This window comes from Elaeis guineensis, chromosome 4, assembly GCF_000442705.2.
Source record: "Elaeis guineensis isolate ETL-2024a chromosome 4, EG11, whole genome shotgun sequence".
Classification (NCBI taxonomy): domain Eukaryota; kingdom Viridiplantae; phylum Streptophyta; class Magnoliopsida; order Arecales; family Arecaceae; genus Elaeis; species Elaeis guineensis.
In genome coordinates, this window is record NC_025996.2 from 41,455,626 (window position 1) to 41,468,977 (window position 13,352).

Here is a 13,352-nt window from a genome sequence, read left to right on the forward strand (position 1 = left end):
GTGGTTGCACATTTGAATTCAAATCAAATTTGAATTCAAATGCAAAACCAACTCATCCCTATCCACTTGTGCGTGAGAAGAGAAGGGGCGTGAGTTGATTTGTGCATGGAGAGTTTACACGAGAAACATTTTCTCGTGAAAATATGGGGCGCACAAGATAAGACCATGGCGCATGGATTAGTTGGTTGCTCATTCAAATTCAAACTTTCTTTTGAATTTGAATGGCCAACCAACTTATTTTTATCCAGATATTTGGCGCACAAGGGTGGGCATGGGATGGCTTCTGCTGGAGAAAATTCGAGAAGTTGCTTCTCGTGAATTTAAATATGCACAGAAGAAGTGAGGTGGCGCAGGGAGAAAAGTCAAGGTGGTTTGAACCTAATTGAGCCAACCTAATCTAAATAGGTTAAGCACAATTAGAATAAATTAAATTCAACTTAATTAGGCTTAATTAGGCTCAATAAAATCTAATCAAATCAAGAATTAACTAAACCTAACCTTGATCAAATCAGGGACTAAACCACCTTAGCGATTAGGTCAACATTTAACCTATCGGGTCAATCCAAACTGAATCCAATTCAATGGACTTGATCCAAAAATAATTACTCAATCAAATTGAGTTAATTAGTGATCAATCACTAATTAAATCTCTCATAAATATTGAGTCCAAATCCGATGGGCAATCAGGCATCAGAGACCATCGATATGAAACCCTGATCAAAGAGTTCAAATTTCAAATTCAAAATTTAAAATTCAAAATTTTGACCCCGGTACCCAAAATGTGGAATCATGATCAAGAATCCTAATTCTCAATCATAGAGTCCAGACACATAAGATCATAATCAGCCATCTGATCAGAAAGGAACCACTAATGTGTGTGACCCGCAGGTTCGAACCTAAGCGGTAGCACAGGAACCAATTCCTGTACTAATCGAAGTGACCATCTAGCAATTATACCGACGACCGATAGATCGAATAATACAATCGCAACATTCAGAACCTACGTGAATATGGTTACGTATAATTCATCCCTTTTGACCCCGTGTTTAGGACGACTCAGGGTTAAACTGTCAACCCTGATGATATCATCCGAATCGTGCTCAACTCAATTAGTCCTGTGACTCCTCACTAGGACTACCCTGGCAAGGTTTTGCTAATTGAAACACGACTGTACACAGCTCCTAAATGGAGTGGTCAATCCTATCTTGAACACGCACCGACAAGTCAAGTACTTGACTACACCCAGCAGCCTTCCGTCATTGAATTAGAAATTCAGGTAGTCCAGTGCCTAAGTGCAGTGAGTTGCTTGCAAGTCACCGTGGCGGTCTCAGATCGGAGGGACATTTATACCCATATCCCATCGGAGCAAATCTGATAGCAGAAATAGCTCCAGAGTTGGTCACGTTCAGTGCAGATGTACCATTACATCTCACCTGTATGCATAGGAGTGTCTCCACACTCTTTGGTTATGAGACAACCAACCCATATGCACACAACGACCTATGCTCGATAAACGTTGTCGTCCTTGGTAACAATGTATCATTTGGTCGCGAACATGTTTAAGGACTAGCGACAAATCCTCCTTTGTCGAGTCTAAATAGTCCTAAGGACTTCACCACAACACAGGAGTTCATTAGAAGATGAAACATTTGTGATGAAAAAATATCAAAATAATTTTATTTATTTATAATTCATTTACTAATACAAAAGGAGCACAACCGTCAACAGGCTGACGATTGGCTTTGGGAACTATTCCAAACAATCTCCCACTTGGCCTAAAGCCTATCGGTGCAGTATCTATCTTCGACTTGTAGTCGTTGAACTCCTTCACCGCAATGGCTTTAGTGAATGGGTCGGCCAGTTCTCCTTTCCGTCGATCTTCTGAAGGTCGACGTCACCTCGATCCACGATCTTTCGGATGAGATGGTAGCGGCGCAGAATATGCTTCGTCCGCTGGTGTGCCTTTGGTTCCTTCGCCTGAGCAATGGCTCCAGAGCTGTCGCAGTAGAGCAGAACTGGACCAACAAGGGAGGGTGCTACTCCGAGCTCGGTGATGAATTTTCTCAACCACACCACTTCTTTGGCAGCATCTGATGCAGCAATATACTCCGCCTCGCATATTGAATCAGCCACAGTGTGCTGCTTGAACTCTTCCAGCAGACAGCCCACCATTAAGGGTAAAAATAAATCCTGACACACTCTTGCTATCATCGCGATCAGACTGGAAACTAGAGTCTGTAAATCCTATAAGTCTCAAGTCCGATTCACCATATATAAGCCACTGGTCCTTAGTATTTCTTAAATACTTCAGGATGGTTTTAACAACCTTCCAGTGATTCTCTCCTGGATCAGATTGGTATCTACTCACTACCCTAGTGAGTATGCCACATCTGGTCGTGTACATGTCATGACGTACATGATAGATCCCACTGCCGAAGCATATGGAATCCTACCCATACGCTCTCTCTCTTGAGGTGTTGTCGGACAATCCCTCTTCGAGAGAGAATTTCCATGGCCTATCGGTAGATAGCCTTTCTTGGAATTTTTCATGCTGAACCTTTTCAGCATAGTATCAATGTACGTGGACTGGGATAAGCCAAGCAACTTTTGGATCTATCCCTATAGATCCTCATCCCTAGGATGTAGGAAGCTTCTCCCAGATCCTTCATAGAGAACTGTGACAATAGCCAAATCTTTATTCCCTGTAATGCAGGGACATCATTCCCGATTAAGAGAATGTCATCCACATACAATACAAGAAATACTACTACTGGACCATTAGCCCACTTATAAATGCAGGGCTCTTCTCCGTTCTTAACGAAGCCATACGTTTTGATCGTCCTATCAAAACGTATGTTCCAACTCCGAGATGCCTGCTTAAGTCCATAAATGGACCTCTGTAGCTTGCACACCTTAGACTCATCTGTGGATGTGAACCCTTCAGGTTGTATCATATACACCTCTTCGTCCAGCTCTCCGTTTAGGAAAGCTGTCTTCACATCCATCTGCCAGATTTCATAATCCAGATGGGCAGCTATCGCAAGTATAATCCGAATGGATTTGAGCATTGCCACAAGAGACAATGTCTCGTCATAGTCTATACCATAACGTTGACGATATCCCTTGACAACCAGACGAGCTTTATAGGTCTCCACCTTTCCATCTGCGCCCCTCTTCCTTTTGAAGACCCACTTACACCCTATGGGTTTTACTCCTTCGGGTGGGTCAACCAATGTCCACACATCGTTGACCTTCATGGACTCCATTTCGGATTTCATGGCCTCTAGTCATTTCTCAGAGTCAGTCTCTGCATTGCATCCATGTAGGTGATCGGATCCTCATCATTTTATCAAGTTCGACAGGATCACCATCCCGACCAAGAAACCATAGTATCTGTCCGGTTGATGTGGTACTCTACCAGACCGCCTTAAGGGTGCATAATCAATGGGATCCGGATCTGATCTAATCAAATCCGGTTCAGGTTCAGTAACATGTGTCGGTTTTTTCACCTGTCGAACTTCGTCAAGTTCGACCTTAGAGGCAATAGTTTTTTTACTAAGGAACTCCTTTTCTAAAAAAATTGTCTTAAGGCTGACAAACACTTTTTGCTCATCAGCAAGGTAGAAATAATATCCTTTGGTCTCTTTTGGGTACCCTATAAAATTACACTTGTCAGACCTAGGTCCAAGCTTGTCTGTAATTAAACGTTTAACATAAGCCGGACACCCCCAAACCCTAAGGTGTGAGAGTACTGGCTTACGTCCTATCATATCTCATATGGCGTTTTGGCTACAGACTTACTCGGAACTCTATTTAGAAGGTAACAAGCCGATTCGAGCGCATATCCCCAGAGGGAGATCGGCAGACCAGCAAACCCCATCATGGATCGAACCATGTCTAACAGGATCCGATTCCTCCTTTCAGACACACCATTATGCTGTGGTGTTCCAGGAGGAGTCCACTGAGAGAGAATCCCATTCTCTCCTAGATACGTCAGAAACTCATTGGAAAGGTATTCACCTCCTCGATCAGATCGAAGAGTTTTAATACACTTCCCAGTTTATTTTTCTACCTCATTACGGAATAGTTTGAACATTTCAAATGATTCCGACTTATGCTTCATTAAATAGACATACCCATACCTAGATAGGTCGTCTGTGAAGGTTATGAAGTAGAAAAATCTACCTCTTGCACTTGAGCTCATGGATCCACATACATCAGAATGTACCAGACCTAAGAGTTCACTGGCTCGCTCACCTTTCCAGTAAAAGGTGACTTGGTCATCTTCCCAAGAAGACAGGACTCACAGGTTGGAAGTGATTCACAATCACTAACTTCAAGAATTCCTTCTTGAGCCAACCTGTTTATCCTGTTCTTATTGATATGACCTAGTCTACAGTGCCAAAGGTAGACTTCTGACATATTATCTATTCTAGAGTGTTTACCGAAGTTTTGAACCACATTAACAGGCTGTGATAGTAAGTAAATTTCATTATTTAATTATCCAATAAATATTGTAACACCATTTAAAATGATATTGCAAATATTTTTTTTATTAAAAAATCATAACCGTACATGGCCAAAAGGCCTACAGAAATAATATTTAATAAAAAACTTAGACAATAGTGACATTCACTCAGAATTACATTACGAGAATTGATTACAAGACTCATGATTCCTAAAGCTAGAACTGAACTTTGCTTCCATCTCCAACGTTCAGGAACCTCTCGCCTTCATCAAATCTCCTACTGACCTGCAGACCCTGCATCAAATTACAAATATGATAAGGGCTTCCGGTATCTAATACCCAGGCAGTAGTATCACAAATCGAAAAGTTGCAAGGAGTTATCATATAATTACCTTGCTTCTTCTTTGGCTTGTTCGGGTCCAGGGAGGCAATGTATTGAGGACAGTTCCTCTTCCAATGCCCCTACTTCTTGCAAAAGAAGCACTCTGCCTGGCTCTGGTCGTGCTTGCGCTTCTTGGTCTGACCCTGTGCTACTGTCCCAGCATGAGATTGCACCTTCTTATTTTTCTTCTTCTTGTTCTTCTTCCCTTCCCAAAGGGTTGACGATGAGAAGAAGACCCTCCCACAACATTCACCGACTCCTTATGGAGTTGGTGATCCTTCTCAAAGTTCTGCAGCAACCCCAACAATCCTTGGTAGTTTACTGCAGGCTTTGTCATTCGAAAATGAGTAAGAATGGGAGGAAGGACTTGGACAAGGAATTAAGGATCGCATCCTTACCGAGCCGCTCGTGCAGAGGAAAGCCCAATTTGCTTAGGCGCTCAATCATCTCGATCATGTACAGTACATGATCAGTGACTGAGGCCCCATCCCTCATCCGAGCATTGAAAATGGCACTAGTTTTGTGCCTTTCAACGTCGTCAGGCGTGCCAAAGGAGTCGTTCAACATTTGAAGCATCTCCTGTGGCTGGGCGTTCTCAAACCTTCGGCTGAACTCGTCATTCATTGCTGCCAGTATAATACATCGAACGGTGGTGCGGTCATTGAGCCACTTCAAGTAAGTGTCTCGGATCGCCTTACTAGCGTTCGGAGCTGGCTCCTCAGGTGCTGGATCCGTTACTACATAAAGGATCCGCTCATGCTCAAGGATGATTTTCAATTTTCGATACCAGCTATCGAAATTGAGTCCCATGAGCTTGTCATTATCTAATAATGACCGGAGCGACAGGGTAGTGGCCATAGCTGCATAAAGGAAAACGAGACCTCTATTAGTACATAAATTAATACTAAAGACTTGGACTTTAGTCTAAAGTTTTTTCCAATATTTTTACGAACTGGTAGCCTCATCCTCCAATTCGAGGAATTACTTTAATTCCTTAATGGGTACTAGAATCCACACAGACTACACACGAGCCCAACTTTGGTTGGTCAACCCATGTGCATCTATGGGTAGGTTCTTAACCAGTTGTTTCTCTAAACAACTTCTAGTAATTAATTTTGCCCCAGAACCTAATCAGTAGGCTTTGGCCTCCACTGAAAAGATCTGGTTAGGTCCAACCATTAACATGACTTAATTTAGTGAATCGGACCAATAAATGATCAGGCCCGACTTTGGCCGGCCAACCTAACCACCATCAGAAAGACTCAATCAAATTATCATATTATGAATAATAATTCCATTAGCCAATGAGAACCAGGCCTTTGGGCCTCCAATGATCATTGAACTAATGGACTCATTATTACTCACTTAATGGGAGGCTATGACTTAGTTATCATTATAACTTAATCATTTTAGGGACCTAATAATTTTGAAAATTTTATTAAAAAATAGTAGAGAAGAAATCATCCAGCCAATTTCAATCCTCCCACTGACTTCACCAAGTCAGATTAAAAAAAGATTTAATTAAAGCTGGCATTAGGAGCACCTAAATCAGTCACACTGATTTACCTAATGACATGGGTGAGCTCTAATCACCAAGTGATCTAATCAAAATCTAACTTACCAGATTGGCCAGGTAAGTGAGATCAGTGGTGGGGATTTGCCATTAACTCGTCAATGATCGAATCAATGCGAGTAGCTCCCGCTTAAGAACCACTGGTCAAAACTGCCGAACTTACCTTAGACACCAACCGGTTCATTAGTTTTAATTTTGATCAACTTAGTAAATAGGGCTCCACCGCGTAGCCATGAATTAAGTCCATCTTGGTCTAGTTAAAGACATGGACCCATTCAACTACAACTATTGAAGTTGAGTCTAGAGTATCCTTGACCTAATCTAATTCAACTTTTGATTAGATTTGACCAATTACTCCATTTAGTCCATTTTTTAAGCTAACCTTAGGTCTAACCCAATTATGGACCTAATTCATCTAACCCATTGACTTACAAGTTTATGCAATTGTCTTAGGTCTTAATTCACAATTCTAGACCTACTAGACAACACTTAATTCTTTTAATTAAGTACTTGGGCTGATGGGTCAGGGTTTGGCATTTCAAAAATAAATTTTCAAATTTTGAAAGATTTTATTTTCTGTTCACCAAATGTGTTGACTCATTTCACAAACGGATCAGCACATTTCATAAACAGCAATCTCATTGCTCACTTCATAACAGAAAATAACTCAAAATAAATCATGAATTTTTTTTTATTTTTTTTAGATCTAATCTAACACATTCATGATAAATTTCTTAATTAAGTCCTTTCGCTGCTTCATCGGCATGGGATATAATTGCATCGACACCCCTACCGCCATAGGAGACCCCATCGAATGGGAAGAGAGGGCCTTTAAACCCTACTTTTCTCCTATGACCGGACGGCCATGGCAACCAACCCAATTAGATTACTTGCTACTTGGATCAAGCATATCTAAATATACCAATTTCAAAATTTAAATTTTGAATTTCAAATTTCAAATTTCAAATTTTAAATTTTAAATTTCAAATTTGAGATTTCAACCAAATTTTAAATTTTGAATTTCCAATCTTTAAATTTTAAATTTTGAATTTTGAATTTCAAATTTTGAATTTCAAATTTCAAATTTGAGATTTCAACCAAATTTCAAATTTTGAATTTCAAATTTGAAACTTCTAACAAATTTCAAATTTTAAATTTCAATTTTTTTTGAATTTTGAATTTTAAATTTCAAATTTAAACTTATAGATTACACCTTAATCTACGCATGCATATGTATATCATATTCTAGAACCATGCTCTGATACCATTTGTAGCGAAAATTTTATGCAGGGGCAAAATGATAATTTTAAAACTTTTTCAAAATTACTATTTTACAGCAGAATTATTAATTAATCTCATTAATTAATACTAATTAACCCTACACTAGGATCTAAATATGATACAACAGCATGCATTTAAATTTGAAATTCAAATTTGAATCAGTAAACCTTTTACAGTACTGTGTTCAGAATGCATCACCTTTTGCGGGTAGTCGATCACCGCAATCTGATCACCGTCGGGGGGCTCTGATCATCACGTCGCAGCCACACAAATGTCTGGCCTCTGCGGATCATCCACACTAAGCTCCCGTCTGATCAGCTCCTCACGAATGCTAGTTCGTGATTTCACCCTTTTGATAGCAGATGTTGATCAAACTCCTTCGATCAATGTGTGCCGACTCCTCAGATGCTCCGGATTATTTGCACGATTGTTTGAGAGGCTGATGGATCTCTCCCTAAAATTTGGTGGACTCACGACACTCGTGGCACACCAATCTCACTTCCCAAACCCTAGGTAGAAATCCTAGGGTACACACTAGAAACCCTACGCTCAATTTTCTTTCTTTTCTTTCTTTTTCTCTCAGAAGGTTTTGGACCTTCACCTTATGCACAAACTTTCCTCACGCCCCAAACTTTCTCTCCTAAAATTTCTACGCATGTCCCACCTTTCTCCTCTTTTTAAAACAACGTCGAACGTGTCTTATCCGCGTGAGAGGATAAAGATAAGTGGTTGCACATTTGAATTCAAATCAAATTTGAATTCAAATGCAAAACTAACTCATCCCTATCCACTTGTGTGTGAGAAGAGAAGGGGCGTGAGTTGATTTGTGCATGGAGAGTTTACACGAGAAATATTTTCTCATGTAAAATATGGGGCGCACAAGATAAGACCATGGCGCATGGATTAGTTGGTTGCTCATTCAAATTCAAACTTTCTTTTGAATTTGAATGGCCAACCAACTTATTTTTATCCAGATATTTGGCACACAAGGGTGGGCATGGGATGGCTTCTGCGTGGAGAAAATTCATGAGAAGTTGCTTCTCGTGAATTTAAATATGCACAGAAGAAGTGAGGTGGCGCAGGGAGAAAAGTCAAGGTGGTTTGAACCTAATTGAGCCAACCTAATCTAAATAGGTTAAGCACAATTAGAATAAATTAAATCCAACTTAATTAGGCTTAATTAGGCTCAATAAAATCTTAATCAAATCAGGAATTAACTAAATCTAACCCCTGATCAAATCAGGGACTAAACCACCTTAGCGATTAGGTCAACATTTAACCTAATCGGGTCAATCCAAACTGAATCCAATTCAATTGGACTTGATCCAAAAATAATTACTCAATCAAATTGAGTTAATTAGCGATCAAATCACTAATTAAATCTCTCATAAATATTGAGTCCAAATCCGATGGGCAATCAGGCATCAGAGACCATCGATATGAAACCCTGATCAAAGAGTTCAAATTTCAAATTCAAAATTTAAAATTCAAAATTTTGACCCCGGTACCCAAAATGTGTGGAACTCATGATCAAAAAATCCTAATTCTCAATCATAGAGTCCCAGACACATAAGACTCATAATCAGCCATCTGATCAGAAAGGAACCACTAATGTGTGTGACCCCGCAGGTTCGAACCTAAGTCGGTAGCACAGGAATCAATTCCTGTACTAATCGAAGTGACCATCTAGCAATGGTACGCGACGACCGGATAGGTCGAATAATCGCAATCGCAACATTCAGAACCTACGTGAATATGGTTACCGTATAATTCATCCCTTTCGACCCCTGTGTTTAGGACGACTCAAGGTTAAACTGTCAACCCTGATGATATCATCCGAATCGTGCTCAACTCAATTAGTCCTGTGACTCCTCACTAGGACTACCCTGGCCAAGGTTTTGCTAAATTGAAACACGACTGTACACAGCTCCTAAACCGGAGTGGTCAATCCCATCTTGACACACGCACCAACAAGTCAAGTACTTGACTACACCCAGCAGCCTTCCGTCATTGAATTAAAAATTCAGATAGTCCAGTGCCTAAGTGCAGTGAGTTGCTTGCAAGTCACCGTGGCGGTCTCAGGTCGGAGGGACATTTATACCCATATCCCATCGGAGCAAATCTTGACAGCAGAAATAGCTCCGGAGTTGGTCACGTTCAGTGCAGATGTACCATTACATCTCACATGTATGCCATAGGAGTGTCTCCACACTCTTTGGTTATGAGGACAACCAACCCATATGGCACACAAGACCTATGCTCGATAAACATTGTCGTCCTTGGTAACAACGTATCATTTGGTCGCGAACATGTTTAAGGACTAAGCGACAAATCCTCCTTTGTCGAGTCTAAATAGTCCTAAGGACTTCACCACAACACAGGAGTTCATTAGAAGATGAAACATTTGTGATGAAAAAATACCAAAATAACTTTTATTTATTTATAATTTATGTACTAATACAAAAGGAGCACAACCGTCAACAGGCTGACGATTGGCTTTCGGACACTATTCCCAACAGGGAGGGTAGTGAAGAACGGTGGTGAGGAAGGCTCCATAAAAATCATGATTGCGGAAGGTCCAGGCCTCCAGTGATGTTCAAAGGAGCCTTATGTAAATGTGTGTTTCTCCACTTGTTTGATGAAATGCCTGATAGAGGGACCATGTGGATCATTTCGTGAGGGAAGAGGATTTTTTTTCCCTCTCTAATAAGGGTTGTTTTAGTGATCTGATAGAATTGGATTGAATTTTCTATTGGATTTATGGATTGAGCAATCCATTTGGATGTGACATGTATTAACCTCACACTGTTCTTACCCGAACCTCATGAAAGTAATAGAAAATACCTTGGGGACTCATTTGGTTTACAGAAAAAAATTTTCTTTCTTGAAATATTATTTCTGAAAAGTTGATTCCTGGGAATATGATATCTTAGAGAATGATTTTAGTATATTTGATTGACTATTAGAAAATGATCTATTATAAAGTGGCTTGTATTTGGTTGAGTATCTACTTTTCTATAAAAACTGTATAAAATATATATTATATCCTTATTAGATATAAGGCCATAACATTTTGCTCTATATTAATATAATATAAGATAATATTAGTTCATAATAATTTATTATATTAATATAATACTAATATATATAAATATTATATTAATACAATACTAGTATATATTAATATAATATTAATATTTTAATATAATATTTGTAAGTATAGTATTAATATAATTTAATATAATATTATATTAAAATGATAATATTGTAAAGATATTTTAAAAAAAGGATCTCCAATTTCCATCCCACAAGAATTCTAGAAATTCAACTCCCCCATGAATTTTTCTTTTCCATTAAAATTGAAAATTGTATCCTCATAGAAATATTTTTTTCCAATCTTTGCGCTTTGAAAACTACAACCAAATAATAGAGATTTCCTTTACTTTCTAGGGATCATACTTTCCCCCTTCCAATTCCCATGAAGCAAACGAGTCCTGAGTCTTTTTTTTTTCTTTCATTTTTTTTTTTTCAAATTCCTGCACAAGTAACAAAAACTAAACAGACTCGGGCGGGACGTGAATGGATCCTTAGAAGGGCTAATAGGCCAGAATACAGCAGAATGCTCCTGTTCCTTTTAGGGAGGCCTTTATTTATTTATTATTATTATTTTGGTACCATTTTATTCGTGTCATGGAATGGTGGCGATGTGGTCGCCACTTTCTCAAGAGGCACCAGCCCTTTCTCAAGTCACTTACATTAATTAAACATATCCATTTAATTATAAAATTATGATTTCAAAGAATAACATCTTTTAATGAAACAAATAGAAAAGCCATGTGCATTGCATGTACACATATCAACAAAGAAAAAAAATGAATAAAACAATTAATAATAGCATTGCTGAATGCCGACAATTCTATCAAGGTTAGACCATTTTTCCTCCACAAAGAATATCACACAAGATTCTCAGGGGACCATTCTCAACCAACCTCTATCTTTAGGTAAGGTTGAAACCTTTTGTGTATCAAGTGTGAAACACAGCCACATGAACGACGCCACTGCATCAGTGCTATCGCCATATTAATCTTCCAAAAGGATTCGACTACGTCCCACCTTTTAATAACACCTAAATTATATCTATATTGCTAATTGCAATGAGACCTAGGAGGAAAAGCGCATTGCTCGGGTCGTCGTCTTTTGATGCTACTACCCTTTTTAGGTCCAGTTGTATCGTTTGTGCAAAAAATTGATTTATGTTTTCTCGCGATGCTGACCCTTGGATTATGCCACACAGACTTCAACGCATCCTGAATTTCTCCATTCGTTAACTGCATAGATCTTGAAGCGACGATCCAACTGTGGATTCACGCAAAGGAAGTTGAAACCTTCTTTGGCGCGCAAGATGCAACCCCGTCCCGGCTGCGCACCTGTTGGACTCGTGACACTCGGCATGTACGGAATTGAGCTATAACCTTGACCCCCATTCACCGCAAGAGTGGCGAAATTACCCACGGGTGGTGGTAGCTCGCAAGTCGGTCAACTTCTACACCTAAATTGTCAAAATTCGGTCATTTTTAATGAATAATTAGGATTAGATGAAGTAATCTTGAACGTGCTTTTCCCGGCCCTAGTGATGTCAGCAATGCATTTTGTCAATGGTGCAGTGAAGAAAGATGAACTAAGACTTGTAAGGTTAAGGATCGTAGGACGGGATAGGGAAGTTTGGGAATATATATATATATATATATATATATATATATATATATAGTGAAGACTCAGCTAATGAGGATAAAAAATAACAAAGGACTTGAAACATTTTCTTGAGTGAGACAACCATGGTCGACAATCTTATAATATTTATTTTCTTTTTAAAACTGCTTCCTTCCTCCTTATGTAGGTTTCTATTCTCTCTATGTATTCTGCATGTACTATACAAGGTATGTGAAGCTGTTAACTTCAGCACGAGAGATGTTAACAAATTGCTGGGAGCTTGAGACTGAAACTTTTTGATTGACGTCATGAACGAAGACTATGTTGTTTAAATGTGTTGCTATAGGGCTTGAAATCTGAAGTAGAGTGGATTGATTTGGGTGAGATTGAATTGGAGTGATCCTTGTGACCTGATGAAAACTCCTCCAATATGCAAAATCAGTCAAAAATCCGATGAAGAACCTCCAGACCCTCCGATGCTTAGGTCAGTTCGAGCATTGAGAATAGGATGAAAAAGAGTAGAAGAGCAAGAGAGATTGAGTAAATTGAAGAAAACTAGGTGAAAGTCAAGAGTCTGGCCTAATCTCCTACCGCAGAGTCTCTCCTAATTTCAGAGAGAAAAATTATCGATGGAGGATCCCTGACCTTCTATTTATAGAGGGGTTGAAGAGGCCATTTCAGAGTTTGTTAGGTTGTTAGAGGAGTTATTAGGCAGTTAGAGAGCCACTGTAAATGAGCTAGCTTATAGTGTATATATGAGCTGGACATAAATTGTGGCCAACTGTGGCATGGTTAAAAAACCACCGTGAGCATTCATAGAATAATCAAGTCCATGACCATAATAGTTCACCTTAGCAAATGATCGGGGTGAAATAGAGATATCCAATTTCTCCCGGATCAGAAGATATCGGGGTTCAGATCAGTAGATACCCAACTTG